Source organism: Sturnus vulgaris, chromosome 2, assembly GCF_052056855.1.
Source record: "Sturnus vulgaris isolate bStuVul1 chromosome 2, bStuVul1.hap1, whole genome shotgun sequence".
Taxonomy (NCBI): domain Eukaryota; kingdom Metazoa; phylum Chordata; class Aves; order Passeriformes; family Sturnidae; genus Sturnus; species Sturnus vulgaris.
In genome coordinates, this window is record NC_142244.1 from 1,308,143 (window position 1) to 1,333,594 (window position 25,452).

The window sequence follows — 25,452 nt, forward strand, 5'->3', positions numbered from 1 at the left end:
AGTGAGGACCAGAAGGGAAGTACAGGCCTGTCCTCTGCATGAAGGTTTGCTGCAGGTGGTTTGCAACAGTGTCACCAAAACAACGCTGAGGACAGGTTATGCAGGGTGTACATATTTTCTGGGATGTTTTACTTAGGCTGCAAACATCTTTGCAGGCTTTGCAGACTTCAGCTTTGGCCTGGTGCACAGAACGACCATCTAAAGATGCAGCGTGTTGGGTATGATGCTGATGTGCATCTGCCACCCAAATTTCATTTGGAAGTGATCTTGCTGTAGGGCTGCCTAATGATGCAGACCAAAGTGGAGATCAGAGCTGCTTTGAAAGCACACTCTCTTCTGGACTTAGAAAAACCCCCCAGAAAAGTAGGGGTAAGGGAGGAGGAGAAAAAAGAAGTCCCTATTTTCTAGTCTAGGAGGTCCTATGTGCTTAGCAACTTGTGGAAAATGAGACTGCTCTTTGTGTTAGTGCCTTAATTTACTGCCCAAATTCTCCGTGTAGCTTGATTTCATGGGGAAGACATGGTACCAGATTAGAGAAGCATTTAAACCTGTTTATTTTGCGATATTCAAGAATTGTCAGTTTTATCTTTCTTTGGCTCCTCTGATAAAGGGCATGTTATCCCCAAAAACTGTGAATGGACAGCTTTGGACTGAGCAGGGAGATGGAGCCAGCTGTCCCCACGAGTTTGATTTCTTTTCAGTGCCTCTAGTTATTTTTCTGTGGATCTTCTCACAAGCTTTTGTTATGTGGTGTGCTGCTGTTTCACCATGGATAAGGCCTTTGTGTATATTAATTTGTGTCTATTTTTTATAGCTGCGCTTTCAGTTTGCCAAAATGTTTGGGATCCACCTGATTCTTACACAAATTTCCACTTGCACTCTTGGAAAGAGTGCAGATGGCTTCTGAGTTAGAAAATTTCCATACACCCATTTTGCTCTTCACTCTAAAGCCAGACTCTTACAAAAACACAAAAGTACAGTCCTACATCCTCTGTCTTACATACTCTAAAACATAAGGTGAACTGGCGTGGAGTGAATTTGAGGAAGCAGACATTCTTCCTAAGTGGAGTCTGAAAATCAAGTATTTAATTGACAGAAGCAAGTTTTCTATGCTGGTAATATTGACATTCTCAATTACAGTAGAAACATCAAAGCTTTCTGCATGAATCTTCAGCCAGCCCTTGAAACATATGGTGGAATATTTTCGTGCTGCTGCTGCTTTACTGTGGTGTTTTGGATTTGCACTGGCATCATTTTCTTCCATTAGTTAGGCTTACCCTACTTCACCTTTCCAATTTATTGGAACTTTACTGCTTATTGTCAGCTGACTCAGGAATGCAGAGCCATACTCTGTAGCCAACATAAGGCCTGAAGTTAATAAATTTAAATGCATGAAGTAGAATAAATTAGAACTAGTATGTTAATGTTGATAACTTTTCCTGCAAAATTCTTATTACATCTGTCTTGGAGATTTTAATTTTAGTTTTAGATGTACTTCATGCACATCATATTGTATATATGCATGATATCACAACTCTTCTTTTTCCTTACAGAGGCCTAATGGGAAAACATGAGGATTTGTAAAAACAAAAGCTTTGCATTCACTGAAATGGAAATGACACAACTTCATCTTCTAGTCAAGACTGTTGTTGAAATTCTTGCAAACAGTTAAGAGGAGAAAAAATGGAAAAACATGTTGAGATGTGGCTGAGAAAAAACCTCTTTATTTCCTTAGGATAGATAATATTTTTCTCTTTCCTTCCCCACTTGTACAGGCAAAATACACAGCTAATAGTAATATATGCAGGCAAACCATCCATAGGCAACATCTGTTGAGCCTTATGGGGAAAAAGGGTCTCAGGCCTGCTTTCACTATATGTATTCATTTCTTGGGGGGGAGAGGGGGAGCAGGGATGTGAGAAGCCCAGTTATCTACAGAGACATCATCTGAATTTATTGATCTCTCCTTGGCTTGGATTGTTATTGGTGCGAGTTCTCAGTGCTACTGTTGACCTTAAGGGAAACAGGACGAGCACCTTAGTGGATTCTCTTCTACTCTCCTCACCCCCTAAGATCTGTAGTGATTGGGTATTGAAATTTCAATTTGTTTTGAAAGGACTGGAGAAGGAGATTGCTGTGGCACACCTTCTATGGAAGGAGTAATAAGATTTTTGGGAAAGGTGGTCTAAAACCAGCTGAAAGACTACACTGGCATTTTCTTTTGCCATTGTAAGACTAAAATGACAGGCTGAGTTGGCACTATTGAGGTCTTGGTAGGTGTTCTCCCCAGGTGCTCTGTGGGTCTCTGTTGGACATCTTATTCAGCCCAGAGAGTAGATATTTGGGGTGGATCAAGAATAAAGACATTGAACAGGACTGGGCCCAATACTGAGTTTGGGGGATTGCCACTTGTAGGCAAGCACAACAGCTTTGGGAGAGATACATGTATCCAGGGCTCTTGGGCCACATGGTGACTTTCCAAAGACACTCAATCCCTTGAGGTGCTGGTGGGTCTCTTGTGAGCCTTCCTTTAATCCTCTGCCTTGGCACACTTACACTGGCATGATTTTGGTAGCAAGAAATTCAACCTCTTATTTTGTAAATAGCTCTTGAGCACTTATGGGAGGAGGGGGAAAAAAGCTTGGCTCTCAATAGAGATCTCCTGGCATCTTTGTTCAGCCCCATTCCACCCCATTTCTTTCCAACACCACACCAACTTCTCTTTCTACTCTCCCGAGTTCTGGAAACTGAGAAGGGAAGAGGAAAAGGAAAATGATAGCTGGAGTAGCATTGAGGGTTCCTGCAAAAGAAGTCCATGTGTTTTGCCAGCCCCTCACTTGAATTACACCTCTGATTAAATGTCTGGATGTCATGAGGTCTATTGCACATAACACTGCCTCATGATTTCTGAGGGCTGTTCAGTAGTTCGAGTTCCCACATACAAAGAACTGATGAGAATACAGTTTTTGTGAAAAAAATTTGTCTCATCATACTTCACGTTGGAAAACAAAAGAACTGATGTTGATTAAGTATGGATATATGCAGATGGCAGAAAAAACCCTTTAAGAATGGCTTAGGGTGAAGTTGCCAGAAGTGGTGCACCAGCCATTCTGCTGTTAACTTTTTATGATAGCCAGGGAACAAATAGGATTGTAAAGGCATTCTGTGTCTGTTAGAGAGAAAAGAACTAGTGGAGAGGTTAAACGTTTTCTCTGCAGTTACTCAGCCTTGTGCATGTTCTTCTTTTACATCCCTGTTTCTCTCTCTGCATTGCGCTTTAGTCTCAAAGCTTTATCTTTTCTTCCTGTTACAACTTTTCTGTTACATTATATATAAAAAATCAGGAAAATGTTATATATCAGATTACATGAACCACACTGTTAGTTATATTTGTAGTTTAGTGATGTAGTTTGGTTTTTTTCCTTAACATTTTTTTAGGTCACACGATTGTGCTGATAAATTGAAATCAAAACCAAATGGGTAAATAAACCCCCACTTTTTTTCAGACTGACTCCTCTCTTTTTGTCTCCACTCCCCAATTCTTTTCCAACAGCAAACACTTTCACAAGAGCAAATACTGCTTTACTGACACTTTCTAGAAAAGCAAAAGAAATGGATAGATATCATCCCCAGAGAAGAGAAAGGAAATTCTTGCATCTCTTATTCATTTTATCAGTAATTAAGATGCTTATAAGGTAACAGGAGATTTGAATGAATTTTCCTTTGGCATGACAGGAAATATGAACAAACTCATGGAAAAATGTATGTACCTTATGTACAAAATAGGTGTGGATGTTATAATCTTCTATACATACAACATTTAACATAGCATTTTTTCTGGATTTTTTTTGTTTATTCTTCCCAGATAGCTGGGCTCATGCAGGAATCTTATATGAAGGTATTGAAAACTTTGTGGCTGAGCCAGAGACTGAACTCAGCTCTCTTTATTCTTAGTTAAGCAATCAAGCTCAAGACTGTCCATCTTTATGCCAGTTTGTCTGCCCCTCCCCAGCTGGAGGCAAGTGCCTCTTAGTTGGCTGCCCAGCTTCTTTCTGTTCCCCATTCCTTTAATAGGTTTGGTGACTCCTCACAAGCAGGAAAGAAACCAGCGGCCTGAAAAAGTCATTATGTTGTTAACAGATAGGATTGCTGGAGAACTATTTGTTCAGATGGCTCTGGCTAAAAGTCTAGGTTCTGCAAGACTGATTCCTTGGACAGTTATTGGGCCTTTCAATAGGTTGAAAGTATTTGCATGTTGAGAAATTTTCTGATACAATGAAAGTTTTTGCAATACGCTTGACTTGCACAGTAAGGAGGCACTTACGTAAACAAGCAGGTAATAACTAGACGCTTCTTAGTATGATCTTGAGCTAGTCTAAAATGCATTTGTTGTAAAAAAATAGATAATTTTCCTCCTGTGCATATGGGAAAGGCTTTGAGCGTTTTTCTTGCCTGTGATTTCTAGCTCTATCATTGTCACCCTTCTATAATATCTGTTGTGTCAACAAAAATTAATCTTATTTATGAAATGCAAAATTATTCCTCTGCTGATACTACTTTAGATGTAAAAAACCCTGTGCCAAAAGAAGATAGGTAGAAGCAGAGAGAATGTCTTGCATGTGTTTGAATAAATGGCCCTGATTCATACAGAAACCTATTGAGTTTCAATGTCATACTTTCAGCCTTATTGCTTAGTGTGTTTGTTTTCCTATGTTTAATTATGCTTTTGCTCTACAAATTCTTCAGCTGCTCTCTGCTGAGAGATGCAAACCTATGGCCCTTAAATGTTCTAGGAAAACCCTTAGATGTCTGCAAGCATCAATGCAACCCTGGATAAGAGTAGTGTACAGGAATTTTTGGCAGAGGAGTGGTAGGAAAGCAAGAAACTAGAAATCAGATGACATGAGTCTATTTTTGGTTTCGATAAATCAAAGGAAAGCAATTTTGATTTGAAACAGACCACAGAACCATGAGCACTTTAGGCGAATTCTTCTTCCATGCCTTAAATCTGCTTTGAGGTTTTTACAAATTTGACTGTGATAAATGTATGCATATAAATTAAAGATAGCATGCAAACTTATGTTTTACAGAGTGTTTGAAACTTTGAAGTCCCACAAATCTGAAGATTAAATCTTTTTTGCATTTGATACTCTTCAGCCAGTCTCCTGAGAGTCCTTGGGCTTTTTTAATGGAATTGTGTAAATGTGAAGCAAAAGGAGGTACAGGAGGAAACTGCTTTTCCTCATGAGAGAAGTCCATTTCTATTTTACATTGCAGACTCTGCAAAGTCCCATACCTGGTATACCTTAGAGATCCCCTCTGTAAAGACAGTGGTGGTATGCTGTGAGCTCTCTGCAATTTTTTGGGTTGAGGGGGTCTCAGCCTTTCATGGGAAGGATTTATTATACTGGTGGTGTGAAATGATAGATTTCCCTGGAGTTTTTCATAATTGTTTTTTTTCAGTCTCTGGTGTCATAAATCAAGACATTTGTGGTCATTTACTTATTTACTGTTTGCATGTAGTTTAAAAATATTTTTCAATCACTTTTTGTAAGATTGGGGTAGGGTATATCTTGTCAGAAGCAGGTTAAGTTTCTATTTCTCAGAGAAATACTACATGTCTGAAGAAACAATGCTCTTTCTCTTCAACCCCAGATACCTTTCTTCCTTTCATTTGTGTTTTTAGTTTTGAAGTACTATTAAGAAATATTTATGTACTACAAGTTGATATCTGCTCAGTTTTTTTTGTTCCTTGCAGTAGTACCTAAAGGGGATTTTCAAAAGACCTGGGGAGGGATTTTTTCCAAGGGTGATAGGACAGGGAGGAAAGGCTTTAAATTGAAGGAGGGTGGTTTAGATTAGATAATAAGTACAAGTTTTTGACTGTGAGGGTAGTGAGGCACTGCAACAGAGAACCTGTGGATGTCTCACGCCTGGAAGGCCTCAAGACCAAGTTGGATTAGACTCTGAATAACTTGATCTACTGAAAGGTGTCCCTGCCCATGGTAAGGGGGTTGGAACAAGATGGTCTTTGAGGTCCCTTCTAACCCAAACCATTCTATGATTCTTCTGAAGCTACTGTGGCCCCTGGATACTCTTCTGCTGATAATTCAAACAACATTAGTAGATTCTGTGGGAGACAGGCATTTAGTTGGCATTAGTATTTTAATATAAATTCCATACAATGCTTAAGTTCCTGTTATTAATTACTTGGAGTATCCCTGCATTCTGAGAGGTAAAACCTGCTCTGCTTTCTCTGCAGGCAGAGTCCAGCACCACTGAAGTGGTGACCAAGCCATTACAGTGATGATCAGATTTTAGCAAGGTCCCTTGCCTGGAAGGAGCTGATCTGGCTGAGTGATGCCTGTGCTTATTGCTTCACCTGTGCAGTTCTCAGGGCAGGGGATGAAGTATTGCCAAATTAGTGAAACATGCTTAGAGATAATTATAAATCAAGTTTAAAAGTAGGCTGGTAAGGCTTCTGGTCAGGTGGAACCCACCTCTGTGTTTTTTCCTGGCAGCTGTAGGCATCAGGAAAGCAAATCCCTTTTCCCAGATTGTCCATCAGACACTTCCTCAGCAGTAACTGTTCTAGAGAGAAAGAGAAACCTAAAGCCTCAGCACCACACATGCTGATAGGGAGCTGCCCTAAGACATGCCTCAGCCCAAAACTGTCCCTTCCCAGGATGCTCACCATGATCTGGCCAGCTGCTGTCCCTTACCTTACTTGAAATTGGCTTCCCCCTGCCCTGTATTCTTTCCTCCTCTGTGCCCCTTTCTTGCTTTGTAAAAGTGAATGTCTAGTACTGAGTTAGGTCAACCTAAAAGATCCCTAGTATTACCAATAACTTGTCTAGGTGGTAGGATGTAGTACAGGAGGGAGTTATAAGTTTGTTTTAATGACAGAGACAGATTTTGTTTTCTAAAAGTGTTTTTCCATTGATTTCCTCAATATCTTCCTCCTTTGTGCAAGTCCAGGTACTTAGGGAGACCCAAACTGCAGTTTCTCTCTCAGTACGTTTCTATTGTTCTGTTTTTACTGAAAGCAAATTAACTCTGAATAACTCTATTATTTGCCATGAAGTTAATTAATGCCACTGTGTGCAGTGTAATTTAAACAATGGAGAAAACACTGGATACTAAAAATGGGGCCAAGGGCTTCTTTGTGCCTGGAGAGTAAACACTTGATTCTTTGGCTATTCTGGTCTGAGATGAAGAACTGCAATTTGTTTTACCTTTGGAAAAGAGTCTAATAAAAACATCTGTGAGGAAATATTGTGTGACACTTGAAATACTTGCATATCAGAAGGCTTGAAAGTATTCTTATTACCAGAGATTCCAAGTACTTTTCTCTTCTTAGTTTCAGCTTTTTGCCTTTGAAGATATCTAAAAGAGTGGAAGAACATTAGTAAAGTTCCTTTTCATGTCCTCTCCTTTCCAGTCATAATAATCTGCTGCTTTTAAAGTTTGGTTTTGTGATTCATTAGAGGAACATAAATGCTTCTTTTTAGAAGTATAAAGAATATTTTAGTAAATGGATACAGAAAATCTTGCTGCCTAAAATTTTTTCCTCTCTTTTTAAAATTAGTTTTGTTTAACATCTTTTCATCTAGACTTTTCCAGGAAGTTTTCTTTGCCTACAGCTAACTGACAAAACTATAACTAATTTGCAAATAGTTTATAGAGGAGAAGATGGCAAAGTGGACACAAAGGAAGAGCTCTATGAGTGCCCCCATTCCATATACCTTGACTAGTTGAGCTTGGCAGGAGTTTTACTCCACTGGTTTGGCTGTCCAAAGCAGGCAGAAACTTATTTTGCTTGATGTGTACTTTTTTGAGGCTACAACATAGCCTAATAATGAACTGCATCCTCCCTTACTTACAGAAGGAAGAACTGTTTTTCTAAACCTAAATCTGATTAAATTTGATTGTAGGCCCCTGAATAATGTGCTGAGGAAAAGCACAGTGCACCTAACTCTCTTGTAAATGGCAAGTCTAAAAGGAAACCATGAGGTGCTATGCAAGATTACACCTTCTGGAAAATATGACACAGAAGAAAAAGGTTTACATTTAAAAATCAAACAAATAATTAATAAAGCTGTTTTGACTTTATCTAATTTGAATTTTAATACACAAACATTTTACAACAATGGCAGACTGGAAGGAAACAGTGATTGAGAGAAGTCAAAGGGAAGTGCATTGCTGGATATTTACTGTACTGTTTAAAATGAACTATACATTATTTATATACAGGATTTCACAAGCTCATCATGGTATATGGAAAAGTAATAGTTGTGAGTCACCACCAGGAAAATGGCAAATTAGAGCTTGTATGGACAGCAATCCATGGTTTTCTCTCCAGCAGGACCAAAATGTCTTTGTTGCAAATAGAGACACTGTGGTGACTGTGCTTGTCCATCAAATCAAAAATAATTTGAGATGTGGTGAGCAAAAGAAAGGAAGCACATCAACTCTAAACTAGGACGTGAGAATAGAGAGAGAGGGTAAGTGAAGTTGTGGGAGTTGGTTCTTGCTTTTTCCTAACCATGAGCAGAGGGACTGCTAAAATATTCTCTACTCTGACTTTATCAGGTGCTTCCTTTATAAACATCTTGATGATAAAGTATTAATAAATCTTTTTAAAATGGTGGGCAAATTTCTGCCTGAAATCTGTCTCTGCCCAGTACCTGAGCAATTAGAAAAACATAAACCAAAACAGAATTTTGAACTGTTATGGAGTTCCAACTTAGTTTATTGGCTCAGTCTTTCTTCTTTAGCTGTTCAACAAGTGCTTTCAGCTTTTTGCAAGTACACAAATATCTCAGAATGAGTAGTGGATAGACTTGGCCTTTTTGTACCCACTTGGCATAAAGGAAACAGAAGAAGGAGAGGTAAAAAAAAAATCTCCATTTTGAAAAGAACATAGTATATATAATCATCAGTCAGTTTGTGATTTAAAAACATCTTTTGAATAAAGAATTTATTTCGACAGTGTATTTGTTCTCTCTGCCTTGCAGGGCCCACTTGAGAGAGGGGCTGGATTACCTGTATCATTAATATCTGCTAGGCTCTTAATTGCTGCTCTTCTAGCAGATGTCTAGCTTGATTGCTTTTCCAATTCTTTGGTGCAAACCTGCAGAAAAAGAGTATTTTTTAAGGCTTTGTTGCATTGTTGAAGAGCAATTGAATTTTAAAGTTCTCTGAAGGGGGAGGCGGGCTAGAGTATTGAGGTGTGTATGACTGAATGCTGCCCTTTAGCTTTCATCAGCTTGTGTGCAAGGAGAATGAAAAGAGAAAGCCATAGAAATATATTTGTGGACATGTGTGGTTTTTTTTCTCTCAGAGATGTGCTTCCTGCTCTTGAAGCAAGCTGGACTACTTTTATTACTGAAAAAGGATAGATGTAGGCTTTATATTATGTTCTAAGGTACTGCGCACTTTACTAAGGGGTCCATTGCTAGCTCTGTTCTGGACAGTGTCTGCTTTACATGGAGATGAAGCTGGGAAAGTTGTGTGATAAATAAAGAAATATGCTGGTCTTGCGACCTAAGCTTTGGTTTGGTTCAGTTCCTCATGCATAGGAACCCCATGAAATGTCTCCAGTGTGAGCCTGCCTCCAAAAAGAGGGGAGAAGAACAAGGGTTTTACCCTTGACCTACAGTGAGGTGAGAAAGGGTTTTTTCTTATTGAGAACTGTCTCCTGCATCTCTAGAGTGAATTCTATAATCCTGTAGTGTCTTTGGAAAAGACATCCATGTCTTTTTCTTACCCTTGTTGTTCCTTGGGTTTTGAGGCAGGGCTCCTGTAGCCCCAGGAGGTGTGGGCAGCCCTAGCCCAGGTGGGAGGCAGGTGTCCTGCCCTTCCTTGCTCCTTGACAGCTCTCACGTGCTGAGCTTTGCAAGGACCAAGGACCCTGGGGCTGCTGCTGCTGCTTCTTCTGGTTGGGGAACTCCTTTTATTTTTTGCCTATAAAGCTATTTTTTTGGTACAAGTAATTTCGTCAAAGGCCCAAGAATAGGCCTAGGATTGGCAAAGTTTATGGCTATTAAGAGACTTCAGAACAGACTACCACTTTCTGTTTTCCAGGGCAAGGTCTTGTGGTCACAAGTTGTCTGTGCTGGTATGGCAAGTGCTGTGTGGGGCTGCTTCTGGTCTCCTCCACCTGGTATTGCTCCAGCAGTAACACCTGCAGAACAACAGGCAGCTGCCTTCTTTTACCACTCCAATTAGCCCTTTCAGGTATGGGCATTTGTAAGCTAATACGGAGGAACCTGAATTTTTGATGGTCTGCCTGTTCAAGGGAAGAAAAAAACCCAAGTCTTTCATAACTGTAGCTGTTGGTTTGACTGTTTCAGCCTTTATTTGGAGAAACCTCTAAATTTTCTCTCCAACTTTCATACAAGAGGTTTGTGGTTGTGATTTTTCTTCCAGTACAAAAGAAAGGAAGTAAGAGACACTTCTCAGAAATATTATCATTAAATATAAGTCACAAAAGAAAAATAGAAGGAAGTAACCTCATGAATGAGCCTAGATTATCTTTTAGCTACTGTGATAGACAGTTTTTTCTTCCTACTTCTCTGATACTGTCTTTTACATGATAAATGATAAAATACTTGCACTCTCTCGTAAAAGCATTTTATACCTGCCAGAATCACTACCATTAAAGTAATTTACATTGAGTGGCTAAACCAAAGCAGTTATGTCATCAAAAGTGCAGTAAGATTTCTGTAACTGCATCTAAATAAGTGTTGTTGACAATATAGGAATATTGCAAAAAAAAAAAAATTCTATCTCTAATCAACACTTATATAGACAAGAAATTCCTAAGTTGACCTGAACTGGAACTGTCCTGTGTGCATGTGACTATATATTTATTTTTTGTCTACCTCTATTCATATAGAAAGGTATAAATTATTTTCTGTCAAAAATCAGATTACCAAATTGCTGCTTTCTGCTTTCAATAACATAACATAATTTACTTAAAAAACAAACAAACAAACAAACCCCACAAAACCAAAAACCAAAACAACAAAACAAAACCAAACATACCAAAAAACAAAAGAAGGCCAAAAAGATACTTTGCCATCAGTGTGGCATCTGCTTGGCCTAGTCTTATGCAGAAGTTAAACACTGGGCTCTAGTAATCAGGATAAAGCAAGAATCATTTGCAGGAGTAAGTCAAGCATCATTTACCTTAGGAAGGCTAGATATGCATTTCAAAGCATATCTTAGCTTACAGAAGGAGCCTCAATAACCTTTTAATGGTGACTATCAGGTGTGATAGTCCTTCCACTTAACTTTTTTGTGAACTCAATGAATATAAGACTGAGACTTTGATCTAATGCCAAACTCATTGAACTGAATGGATTCCCACCAGGTTCTTGTGCTCTGCCTGTGTGGTGCCTCCAAAGTGTTCCACAAGCCTCCCCCCTGTTTTTCAGAATGTAGTGCCTGTTCAAACACCCAGTGCTTGTATTTGCTGCTCTTTCCCCCTTCTGCAGGAAGGAGCCCACCTCTGCAAGCCTCCAGGTGTTCCTCCGAAGGAGCTGAGCAGTCCACAGCTTCACTGTCACTGGGACCAGCTTTCTTCTGAAGTTACTGGAAATCTACTTATTTCTGATTTGCTCTAGCACTGGTAGTAGATCCAGCAGCCAGTTGAAAGCTGTCTGTGAGCTTCGGGCCACAGCAGGTCTCTATTGACTAGCAAAAAACATTTTGAGTGTTTGGTCTCTGTTTCATTTACTGTTTGAAGTCTATGCTGCTTTGTATTTTCTCACGAGGTGTGACAGTCACTCATGAATGACTTTTATATCTTCCTGTGCCAGAAGCCATACAGCACCTTGTTTTGTGAGCTTAAAAGCCTTTGCAGCAAGAGTCTTTACAATTCTTTGTGCTGTGGCTTCCAACATTGTGAATTTAGGAGCATTTTGTTCAAAGGCCAGGGGCTAACCCTGCATAGGCTGGGTTGAAAAGTACAATGTTTGTTACCCTAGGCAATGAAAGGAATTGTGTGGCACTGTGTTCTCATGGGATTTTGTGTTTGCTCATTTTTATCAAAAATTTTATATATAAATGGAGGTAGATTTTACAAATACTTACTAACATTTCTGACTTTGTTAGCCTTAGATTTTGAAAATTATTTTGCTTTGGTTTGCCTGTTTCTTGTTAGAAATCATGTCGCTCAGAGAATAAAATAAATAAAAGCACAACTGCTGAACAGAAAATTTATGAACAGAAATTCAGCCCAAGTTGTTTTACTCAATTGATGATGAAATTATCTATGAATGTATATTTTTACCATATGACCAGTTTTATATATGGCTCAATAATATTCATCATAGAAAATCTGTTCTGTTCCCCCTTCTCACCTGCTAAATAAATTACTAGGGAATAATTTTTTTGTTATTCAGACAGATCTATTCTGCACAGAGGTGTTTGTGTACTACTGTCACCAAATAATCAGTTTTGTTTCTTCGCATCCAGCATAGGTATGTGCTTCTGAAGTTTGAAAGAATTTGATTCCATGTCTTTGTGAAATCTACATTTTGATGTTAAAAAGGGGAAAAATGTCTCTTTAGAAAATTCTGCTTCAAAATAAAGTAGAAAATTAAGCTCAATTTTCACAACAGACACTTTCAATGTATCTTAAATACATTGAAAACAACATTTGATTTCTAAACGTCCAATGTAGAAATATATTGATAGTTGATTAAAATACTCTCAAAAACATGTTGCTTGACAAACATTACACTGGTGACAGTCTTTTTGAAAACTACATTTCAATGCTTTGACAAAATGGGCTTTGAAGTATGACACATTATCCTCCTGTCAGTGGTCAGAAATCTGAATAAACTGCAATGGATTGCATAGTTCAAGGGAATGAATACATAAGACTAGTTCTTAGCTTGCAACTTTGGCTATTTGATAGTCAATCATAACTGTTTTATAACTAAAAGTTCAAAAGCAGGAGTGAAAAATTCTGGACCTGCACATAAATATAGATATGCATACATAGCTAGATATTTTGGATCACCTAAAAAAAAAATCTATATAGTCTGATACTTTGCATCTTCTATGAAACATTATATAGATGCTTTATTCTCTGTCTTTCTGAAATCAGTTATATACCATATCAAACACTTGTGGGCAGTGTTATATAAATCCAATTTATGATAGAGTTTGTTAGTAACACTGACATAAAATTACTTGGGATGTTTTAGAGAGAGGAATTTTCAGGAGAAATATGTCTGGCTGGCTGCATGTGGTATGAAGGATCCTGTGCCTTCAGTCACAGGGTGACAGGTTATCATTCTGTATTCAAGGGCAAAAGAATGGCAATATTTTTGGTTGCTAATTATTGTCATTAGCAAGTTTAACCTAGGGGCTATGCATTGGTCATAAAACCCTAGTAAAGTAAGACTCAAGTGGTTTGTTCACGTCACCAGAATTCCAAGATAAATGTGGTAAAAAGGATCAGCCATCATGTATTATATATCTACAGACTGCACATTTTTCTGCCACTGTACTTCGGGAGTGAGACTTCTCTAGATGACAGTTATGGAAAGTCTGAAGTGTCTGGAATGTGCAAAAATAGAAAGTTCTGAATGCACTTAATAAAAGTTTAATTTGTGTGAGTTATATGAGCATAGAAATAACTACTGGTGTGTGAAACCCAAAGGTGCCTAAGTTCAGTCAAAGTTTTATATGTGAACTTTTTGCAGATTTCATTCTTTTTTGTGGTATAAGTTTTAGATCTCTTTTATTCCTCTTTCTTTGCTCTCTTTTTCCACTTTTCTAAACACATAAATTATTCTGCTTGTTTACGGCAGACCTTAAACCACTCTCTTACTGGTGTTTCAAACAGTTTGTGTTTTATACCAATACCCTGTGGTGGTTAGTCTTTTTTTTTTCCTAATTACTTTCTTTTCTTTTTTTTCCTGTTATGGACTTTGGGAAGGGTGTCCTGTACAGATCTTACGTCTTTCTCTAACTTGATTGCTTTGTTTCTGAGGCAATTCTTTCCAAGACTTTCACTTTGCTGTGCAGGATTTTATCACAGGGTCTTTGCAGGCCTGCCAGGACTCAGCATGAACTTCCTGTGAGTTTTGGCTTGTCTTGCTCTCACAGTAGGGAAATCTTATCAACCACTGTTCAGCCCAAGTCTTGATGGTTAGTGTGGGGATCTTACAGGTTTATAAAGCTTAAAGAAAAGATGTTGATGCAAGTAACACTCTGTGGTTTGTGTGGTTCCCTAATTTTTCTTAAAGGCTCCAGTGTCAGTGAGCATTGTATTCATAGACAAGCAGAACCAATCTCGATGAGTTGCAGTGAGCAAGTACTGAAGAGTAAAGTGAGAGATTATTACTAAGGCACTGCTCTGAAGATAAGTAGGAAGCAGATGGACCTGGGTAAAGCCTCAGATTTTTATGTATCTCTTTTACTGGCATCATTAAAAATTGGCATTTTTGGTTTTCTTTTTTTTCTGGATACTGAAGTCCTTTGCAGTTTGCCTGTTATTTGCCTTTAGAGGTATTCTGAAAAGGAGGGATTGGGAATAGTCTACTGATAAGTATCAGCTAAAAGTAACTCTTATTTCTAGGCTCCATGGGAAACATATCCTTGTTGTATCTTCAAGTTGTGATTGAAGAGTCATAGACAGAGCAGCTGTTTGCTAAAAGTGCATTGTGTTTGCTCTGGTAAGAGCAGCAAATCACCTTTTAAAAGAGTCAATTTCTCTTCCCGTTGGACCTGATTTTGATGTTTGCCCGGTGTAAGTTGGGAGTAACATAAAGATGCTCTTCTGTTTGCACTGAATATGAAAGTAGAAAAAGTGAAGAAAGAATGGTGTTTGCTGGATCTGAGAAAGTAATTCTCTGACCTCTGGTACTACTTATTTCTTGTCACATTTCATTATAATTCCTCAAGACAGTGTTGGGACAGTGCAGTTCTACTGTTCAAAGTCATACCTGTCTCACATCATGACTGACTCAGTCGATCTACATGTGTAAGCACCAGTGTCCCTGACTTCAGTCTCTCTGCTGACTGTACCTTAAGAAAAGTTTTATCAGCTCTTTAATGCTTTTCAAAACTGTAGGACTTCCTCTAGGTCCAGACCTAATTCCTCTCCAGTGTAAGTATGGCCTGGCCTAACTCCCAAGATGTAAAAGGCAGTGTGCTCACGTGACGGGCTGTACCACCTTGATGAAGTTAAAAGAGAAGGCAGAAAGATTTTGTGTAGGGATTGAAAATATATGGGAAATTCTAGTAGATGTGTGGAAAGATGAGAAATCATATCCAAGAGATATGTTGTCTTGGGGGACACAGTGACTCAGATCAAGATAATGTGAGGAGGAGATGAATAAGAAAGAATGTGTGTTTTACTAGCCCAGGGTGGTGGATCCTTCTGTTTCTTTCCATAGAACAGATGCCAGTAGTAGGTGCCTGAAATGTGATTGTTCCAAATTCAGCATTCAAGGGTTGCTTCCCTCATGCAACTAGAAAATGATAATGCCTTTCATGGTCTGTTGTGTTATACACATGGCATTAAAAATCTTCTGTATATACTGCTGAAAATGTCCTTTATGGCTCTAGTTTTTCACATGTAGTACAGGAAACGACATCTAAAGGTGCATTTTGGAAGAGGCTCCATCTCTCCTTTGTTTCTTATGCTTATTGTGCTCTTTCAAGTCTCACTTGCCTCACTTGAACACTGTGTGTCAGCTGGACTGGCAAAGAAGGCATTTGAAACTGAAAAAAGGAGCAAACGCACTATTATTAGTTAGGAAGAGAAAGAACTCAGAAAATCCATTAATGTTCATGAGAAAATACAAGGCAAGGAAATTTGTGGAATAAGAAAAACTAGGATAGAGTCTTCATATGTTGTGTCAAGGTAAAAATAATTATATAAATTTTCGCACTGTTTTAAGAGGTGGAGTCAGGGATGAATGGCACAAAATGACTGAAGATATTATGTAAAAAATTAATCTTTATTTAAAAACAAATCACACTAGAATATTGGCAAGGTAGAAGGACAGCTTTGAGGCATACTTGAATTTTCTAACGTTTTTGGAGAATTACTTGATTATTTTTCCCTAACTTTGATTGATAGGAAAAAGCTGTGAAGCATAAGAATTATTTGGTAGAATGGCTTCTAAAGGTCTGATAAAAACAGCAGCCCTGTAACTGACTCTGTGATTGTTCAGACTGTCTAATTTTGATGTGATGAAAATTTGTTCCTTGACAATTACCTTTTTCTGCTCTCACTTTACTTTCTTTCCTTGCTATCTTAGTTGCTATCCTATGGACTTACTGACAGCAATGGTTGAACATTTTCCCCATTCTGTGAGCAGTTTTTACCTTGTTACTGGCATGAAGAGAGGTTTTTGAGGGGTAATACTAAGTCAAAGCAAGTTGTTCAAAATCTACTTTTTTCTTTTATTTTCCTTTTTTTCCCCCTCATTCCTTAAACTAGGACTTTTGATGGTCTGTAGTCTACGTTCTGTTCATTGCATCTTCATCTATGATTTTGGTTTTGATGTCTGAAGGGAACTATCATAATTAAATGCAGTCCAATACAGTCCAAGTAATTATTCTGACTACATTGAAAGATATATTATTTTTCAGTGCATTATGGATCTAGGATTAACACTATATCTGAGCACTTTCATCTAAAATCCTCTCTGTTCCAAGGACAGTTATGTTGAATATAAGCTGCTGAATATAGACTTCCTCTCTTAAAATGGGAGATTTGTCTGTATACTGGCAGACTGGACTTATATTTGTTTGAAAGATTGTTGTTTTTCCTCTTCTTCAAGTCCAACTAGACATGTTAAATTTTATGATCTTTGCTGCTTTGATCATTCACAAGGGAAGCCCTTGGGCAAGAAAGAAAATGATAAAACTGGATGTTTATGGCATATGGAAGCCTGGACTTGTGAGCAGTGTTTCTCTACAGATGGTGCCCTTAGAAAACTTTAGAGAGGTTTTCACATGTGCAGGTTCATGTACCTGTGAATGCATTTGAGAGCTACCACGTCACATAAAAAGTAACAGAGTACATTGTGAAATATCACAAACTATTTTAAAATGCTATGAAGTTTTTTTTTTTTTTCAGGTATTGCTGGCAGTACCAGTAGGAAGCCTCTGTACAGGAAAAATGAGAAAATGTGAATAGATGTTGATATAAATATTTACAGATTTATGTATACCTTAAGAATTATATAAATATTATCTACATCTCTTGACGAAGTAAGAAACTGTAATAAATTACAGACTACAATATTAAGATAAATACTTCCTTCTTTCATATTTACAGCAGAGTGGAATAAGCTGTTAATTATGATCATTGCCCCACAGAAATTCAAAATGTTTCATAGAATATGAATGGTCATTAAAATTAAGAGACTTGGCAAATCACCTATTGAAATCAGTGCTAATAATAGGTATTTTACAAGGGAAAATTGTCAAGAACTTGTAGAACTAAACGTTTCTCAAAAGCAGACATAACTTTTGAAATATTGCTGAATTTTATTTCCAGGAGGTTTTTAAAAAAGTGCAGTGGAAATGGGGGTTGGCTGTCTGTTTGAAGCATCCATTAGGACTGGGTGTTCTGAAGTGCCTCTCAAACCAGCTGTGCTCCACACAGGGAAGGTAACAAGTAATAATTTCACTCAAAGGTAAGAGAAATATATGGCTGAATATTCTACTGTCAAGGACGTCTTGTTTTGTTTTTGGTTTTTTAAATTGTTTGTTTCCATTCCAAGTATGTATTTTGTCCTCCTGATTCAGTGCAGGCTACTTTTTTTGTCAACCAGAGAAGAATAATAAAAATGAAGAAGTATTAGTACTTTAATTGACACATCCAATTTACTCTCACACATTCAGTACAAGCACCTTCCTTGTCTTTGGGGTGTCTGAAGATGTATACAACCACAAAATTATTGAGATGAGGATGAAGCACAAGATCACCTATCCTAGAACTCCTGGTAAAGCAGATTCACTTAGACCAGGTTGAAGTGGATCATATCCAAGTTCTGGCTATCTCCAGATAGAGGCAGGATAAGAGTCAGAGATTAATCTAAATGCTTGTCCTCAAACTAATGCAAGCCTTCACAACAATATGCTTCCTATGAATAATGGAGAAGTCTGGCTTTATAAAAAATACTTAGATTCAACCAACAATTAAAAAAAAAAGGCACAATAACCTTTATTCACTGTAGGCTGATAACCCTTATTCACTGTAGGCTGCTAGCTAAGAAAGAAAAAGACAGGAGCATAATATGAAGTTCTGTTTCCTGACAACCAAATGAAAAAATATCATCCCACCGGGCACACAAATACACAGTTTGAGGAAGATATACAGGTGTGAACTGTACATTGCATCCTGTTCCTTCCCACCAGGGGAGCTGAGTGGATTTAAGGGCCTCACCTCTGTGAGTTACTAATGTGGGCAGGAATGTTGAAATGATGCAAAGCACAGTTTATGATCTCTGTCTCCATTTCTAATGGTGGTTAGCTTCTGTGGCCATGTTGGCTTATTTAGACGGCATTTTTGTATCTGCCTTCTGCACAGATGGGTGCAGTGATCCCTGATAAGCAACCCGTCACTTTCTTCCATTAGTGAAATTCTGCTGTTTGCGATAATTTGGGAGGGGTGGAAATATCCCAAACTCCCAAGAGACATCGTCAGATACTTGCAATAAACTGTGTGGATTTCAGATTTTTATTGAGGGCTCTCAGAGGAGGCCTTGATTTACTCTTTGGAGAATTAAGTATGAGAATAAGTGATCTTTAGAAATCTATCATAAAACCCTCCAAATTTGAGATTGGGGGTGTCTGGACCAGATAGCCTGAGTTCATGGACCAGTGCAGAAATGTGGTGCAATAGATTACACATGTGATGACCATGACTCCCCTAAGGCTGCAGGGGTTGTTTGTATATATATGTCTATATGCGTATGTGTGTGTGTATCTCTCTCTCTCTATATATATATATGTATTTTTTATTTATATATATACTTACAGACTTACACAGGGTATTCATATGAAGCTGGTTGTGATCTCAATTAGGTTACTTTCAGATAGCTCTCTGAAACTGGAAGCCCTGCTTTCTGTGAACATTCAAAGCATTTACATATGTAAGCTGTGAAGTCTAAAGTATTGTATCGGTCACTTGCTAAAAAAAAAGAAAGTTTGCATGTGGAGAGGCTATGTATTGGTAGCACTTGGAGATAATACTGAAGCTGAAAACTAATATTATAATTCAGCCCTAGCAGTTGTTTACATTTCCAGAAGGCAATGAAGGAAAATAAACCCAACATTCATATCAATGTTCATTATGCTGTAGTTAGAAAAACACAATGGTCAAAGACAGTAAGAAGTGCATATAATTTATTCTTTTTATTCTTTTTCTTATTCCCTCGAGTTTATAATTTTCCCCAGAGCTGCATATTGGAAAGTGGAGAAGTGAGAAGACAACTTTGTCTTCTGTGTAAACTGACCTTTTAAATTTTTGCCTACTTTTTTATTATTATTGTTTTCTTGTGGCATTGCTGAGATTCTTGTTGCCTTCAGTTGGTGGTAAAGATGTGAAACACTTCAGAAACCAGTTTTAATTCAAAATGAAACTGTTTTCTCTGAAAGCATTAGCTCAGGAGAGAACTTAGTCAAAATAATGTGACACTTTCTATTTCTCCACTCTTGCTAAAACCTAAATTGAGAATCTACTTTCTCAGTGACCTCGCACTTTTCCAAAGCTTACAGCCTCAGTTCCCTGCCTAGCTATCCCACATTGCAAGTTATGACTGAAATGGTTACTTTTGTAGTAAAATATTCTTGAAAACTAAGTGTCTTGCTCACTGTTATGTCCAAGGAAGCATGAAAATTGTAATAAGAAAAAGATTTGCTTTGTATTCTTTACATTTACGGTTTCAAATTCCAATTACAAAAAAAGAGACATTGTTAAAATGTAAACAAATATCAAGTTATCTGCAGTGTCTTGTTTAAGTTTAGTGACAAATTACTTTTTTGAAAAATGTATTTTCTTAACCCTCAGAAGCTTTACTCAGTGGGAAAGAGTAAATACCAAATAAGTTCTTGTGATGCAGACGGAATTGCTTCTGAAAAAGCTTGCTTCTGCTTCTGTCCTAACTCAACCACACTTTTTGATAGAACTGGAGTAGTAATCATGGGAAAGAGAAGAATAAGATTTGAGAATCTTTAAGAGTAACAGTTTGGCAGTGCAAGTTAGACACAACCTGAAGTTTCTTTTTGCTGTCTGTTTCTTGGTCAGTGTGATCTGTAATTTACTGGAGAGTGTTGAGTATTCTGAATTGCTAAACTTGGGTTGTTGTGAATTCCTGAGTTTGTTACACACAAACTTTTTCTTTCTGTCCTTACCTATCCTGAGGTGACAAAAACCTCATTTCTGCAACTCACTGTCCTTCTTGAAGGGCTTTTTCGGAACACATAACAGAAGCCCTTTGTAGTTTAATGGTGTATGCAGCATGTTTTGTGCCTGAAGGATTCTCACTGTTTGCTTTTTTTGATACATGTAGAACCATTGTGTGGGCAGACCTGTCTTCTTTAGATGTTCACAGATTGTCCTCAAGATGATAGCCTCTTTTTACTTGTTGGAAGAAGAGTGCTTGCTTTTCCCAAGAACTTTCTTGTAGTTTCTTATCTGAAGGAGCAACCAGGACCTATCATTCAGAGAAAGAGCAGGGGAAACATGGAATTATTGTGAAACAACATCCTTTTCTTGCACGACTACTAGCAATGCAGAATGAATCATAGGCTTAGTGAACACTTTCGAGAGCTAATACCAAAGACATGTGAAAGACTGGTAACAAAGACAAGGAACCCTGAGCACAGTATTTAGTTCAGCAGGAACACATCCAGAAACACTTACTGCAGAAATTGTAACACAACCTGATGTTATAGGGAAATAAAACTCTCAGAGTGGTGCAAGTGCTGCATTTCTTTAGTCTAGTGACCAAAATTAAGCACTGTGTTTGTGTGTGGGAGAAGGGCTCACATTGACTCAACGTGCAAGGCTCTGAGATACTTTTGGTAATGCAATGTTCAGTCACAACTGCTGTGATTCCAGAAAACTCTTGGTACAAAACTCAAACAATTATCTTTTGAAGGTATTTAAACCTTTAAAAATTAGGTGAGTTTCAAAACGGATGTGCTATTCCACTTCTAAATTATCAAAATATTTCCATTTCCTATCCCTCCTGCCTGAAATTATCAAATTTGTAGATTCTTGTCTTGGGGTGCAGTAGAGGCTGGAAATACCAAAAAGGGTTTCTGGTTTTGTGTAACTTTAGGTAATGAATAGTTTATCCTGTTTATAGACAATCACTTGGGTATTCACCTTTTTCCCCTCCAAAAATGTCAATGATTCATGGCAAATAAGTCATCAGACATTTATATCAATATATATTTGTTTAAAAAGCCAAAAAAAACCCCACGACAAACCTGTGATGGTTATTCTATACATGCAATAATTTGGTTTTCCATTTGAAACATCACAAAGATTCCTCTCTCAGAAGATTATGTTTTTCAATCAATATGAAACAGGTTTATAATGACTGCTTTCTCTTTCATTAAGCACGTGTCTTCATGGACAAAATTACTGCATGTGGAATTACATGCACGCGTAAACAGGAAGTGTTCTGTAATAGGACAATTGTAAAATTTGATTAACAGCATATGCATTCTTGCTTGTGCAGTTTTGTTTTATTTGTAGGGTTGTTATTTGTGACCATGTAAGTAATGAGGTTCTCATGAAGATCCTGAAACTATTTCCTTACTTCAAGGGCAGGGAGGCTATTGCAGACAGAAGCCTAAGCTTCTTGTTCTTTCCAAGCTTTCCTGACTTGTTAGAGATGCTCTGGGATTTCCAGTGTTTTCTTAGGAAAGAATATGTGTTGCCACTCTGGCAACAGTGTGAACTTGAGCCAACGATGTCCATGTATTATTATTTTTGATACACTGGGAAAGGCAACTGGGGGAAGCAAAGTGCTTACTAGTCTCAGAAGCCTTGAGTCATTCCTCTTTCTTGCACAGCTGGAGAGAGCTCTGGGGCTGCCTTGGGGCTGGAGAGGAAGGGCAGCACGACATTGGAGCAGAAAAGAGTCGTGCACACCACAGACAGTTTTCTTTGCCAAACAGCCATATACCTACCAGGCTTCTTGTCTCTGTGTCCTTGCCTCAGACTAAGAAACTGTAGGTGAGGAGAAGGCGAGGTACAGCAGCATTGCTGTGGTGTTTTCATCTCCATTTGCTGTCACCCAGCTGCAGACTGTGGTAACTTCAGAACACTGTTGTGAAGGCAGGAGCTTTCACCTGGGACATTGAGGCTCCACACTCCGTATCTCTACACTGGCAAAACAACTTCTTGAAACTGTTCTCCCCTATGGATGCCTTACTTGCTATTAAACTATTTGTGCTATTTCAGAACATTTTTACCTTTTGCCCCAGAAGAAAAAGTAGTTTTGGCTTTTCATTGCCTTTATTGATATTTTCAACCTCTAAGAAATGTGTGGGGAGAGAGAAAATGTCACAGCTATATAGCTAGGCTCAGGTTTTATAATCTAGGAAGCTTGGAGGAGGAGCATAATACATTGATTTTGTATGTGTGTGGAATTTGGAATGTCACGATGTTTTCTTGCAACATGAAGTGTGGTTCATTAAAATATTTCTCAATGCTTTTATTATTCCTTTAACAATGATGTGGTGGAGCTTACCTCCCAGGTACAATAAAGAGGGATCAAAACAGTAAAGGCTATAAAAATAAATGCAAATAAATTAGAGGACAAAACACCTTTTAGTAGCCTGGAATTTTATGTCAAATGTTGACAAGGTGTTGAACAAAGTAAATTGCTGGTACGAGATGGAATGAGGTTTTGAGTTCCATTTTTATTGTTCTTTAGCTGTGGCTCTAGTGTAATTTGTTTTCTTATGCTGCAAAAGAAGTTTGACTCCATTTTCTTGTAAAAAACAAAACTACCGTGCTCCAGCAGAAAATAAGGAAAGCATTTTGGAGCAATCCTATATCAGTGTAGTGGTAATGTTAAAGTATATACTGTTTTGAGGTTTAATTGTATTGGTGTCCTCACAACCTCAGATAACTACTGCTTTTTTGGATGGGGCAAGAGGGGAGAACTTTTTCATTTTATTTTGTGTAATTTCAAAATGTCATATACATTATGTCATGCGGTTGAACTTCAGGTTGATTTGCATTAGCACTACACAAGATTAAAGTTCTTTATGGAAACACAAGTCCATCTTTAAAATTCACCTTGGTACACTAAAAAAAACCTTGGCTTTAAAATTCAGCCCAGTTTCCACTTAAACCATGGGGGTTTTTTGTAAAATAGATTATCAAATCTGGAGAGATGTTAATTATCTCTAAAACATGCACCTTGCTGTTTTGAGCCAATATGCATCACACATTTCTAATGACTCTCCACATAGCAGTGGTGCAAATATACCAACATTTAAAAGTTAAATACAAATGGATCCAGATGAAAGCCAATCACAGAGGTCCCCATCTGTCAAATATCTGTGTACTTAACTTTTTGCACATGAATATTAACAGGGAAGTTAACTAGATTATTTATGTAAAATTAAGCACATATGCTGAAGCCCATTTGTGTCATTTTCTTCTCTCTAAGGATGTGAATATTCATCAACTCTGCAGAGGAGTTTTGCAAAGATGTCTGTATGTAGGCAGGTGCTTAATTTTTAAGGTCTGTGGAGTCAAAGTATTTGTGTCTATAAAATGTAAACATGTGCAGAAGACTTGGCAGAATGTATCCAGGTGTCTAAGCAGGTGTATTTATAGTATCAAACCACAGTGGTTTGTTCAGAATAAAGCCATTATTTGAGTTACTTTTCAAGCAGAAAAGGCTCTTGGAATTTGAAAAGGCAATGGAGTTCCAAGTATTATTAAAAGAAAAATAGTCTCATACCAACTTCCTATTAATTTTAATTGTATTACACCTCATTCTTAATTCAGATTAGCTCAACTCATCACTGTCTGTAAATCCATAGGGTGTTTATTTTCACTTGTATTTTCTCCCATGAAATGTATTATTAGCACATCATATTTGAGTCTTTGCTTATTGCAGATAAGTCTGTTTTCCATTCAGAGATAATTTAATATTCAAATAGTGTATACTTGAGCAATGTGATTTAATTCTGCAGCTTGTTTATGTTTGAAAGGCTAATGTTTTCCAAAACGCAATTTGAGGGTGCATGTACCAAGGCAAATTACAGTTTCCCAAGTGAGTCAAGTTGTGTAAATTGTCAGCATACACTGACATGCAAAGGAAAGCTGTCATAAGTTAGGTGGCCAGATAATAGCAGGTAAACAAGCAAATCAAGAAAAATAGGAATTTCCCTAGAAGGAATTCCCTACAGAGAAGGTTTTTTGTGATAATTGTGTCAATCACTGCAGAGAGAATGGAAAAAACAGTTGGTAGTTATTTATCCTCATAACATTTCCCTAATTCAGAAAAAGAAATTCCATAAACCTTCTATTTTAAGGGAAGATGTTGGCACTTATGTCCCTGCCATCAATCAGGTGATCTATCACTATATCTCATCCAGAGCAGTTCAGCTCCTCTCTGCCAATGCAGACAACCCTGTGCATATATTACCTTGTTTTTCTCTGGCAGAGGTGGTTCTAATATTTTACCAGGGATTTCTGTGGGAGTGGTATATGGGTATTTAGTCAAAACCACCTTTCTTTGATGGGCACAAAAAAAAAGACCATTAAGACTCTTTGCTCTAAATATTTATTGGTTCCTGGAAAATATTTGGGCCAACCCTACTTTTGTAAGGCATTGGTGAGTTTGCAAAACTAACATAAATAAGCCTGCAGCGATTACAGCATGTTGGCACAGTTGAAATTGGGTCAACTTTAGAACCTTTAAGTATAGTACAGAAAATATTCTTGGCTTGAGTGATGTTAATACTCGGTGGTAAAGAGTTATGGTCCAATTTATAGGTTAACTAGTAGTTTCAGGGATTTCTAACCATGAACTGTCTCAGTTAGGACATTTCACTTGTTTATCAGTTACTTTGTTGAGAGATTCTAAAAAAAAACCTTGTGGGGGTGCATATGGGCACAGCAATAGAGTTATCTGTAGCTGGTGTAGATTTTCTGGTACCTTGTGATATCACTTTGATTCTGCAAGTTCTGATCTGCTTAGACAAGGCTGGCAGAGTGTAGCATAATCAATTATTATTGTATTACTTCTCAGTCAAAACAAGTTTTACTACATGCTGTCAGTTGCTTTCAACAGTGGAAATGATTATGGTCAGAAGCACTTGGAAGTTGATAATTACCTGACATTAGAACTAGTAGAGGAGGGCAGGACATTCTCCAGGAATATTCATTTGAATTTGCATGGGGTTTTTTTTTTCACCTCCATTCGTTCT

The 25,452-nt window shown here is 37.8% G+C and overlaps 1 long non-coding RNA gene across 1 annotated transcript in view; it reads left to right on the forward strand.

The window, feature by feature from the left end:
• The window catches only part of LOC148224594 (uncharacterized), a 118,993-nt gene that overhangs the window by 77,045 nt on the left and 16,496 nt on the right, over positions 1-25,452 (forward strand). Inside the window, exon 3 of the long non-coding RNA XR_015801916.1 lies at positions 17,537-17,675. This is a non-coding gene — a long non-coding RNA (uncharacterized LOC148224594). The remainder of the gene's footprint in view (positions 1-17,536; positions 17,676-25,452) is intronic.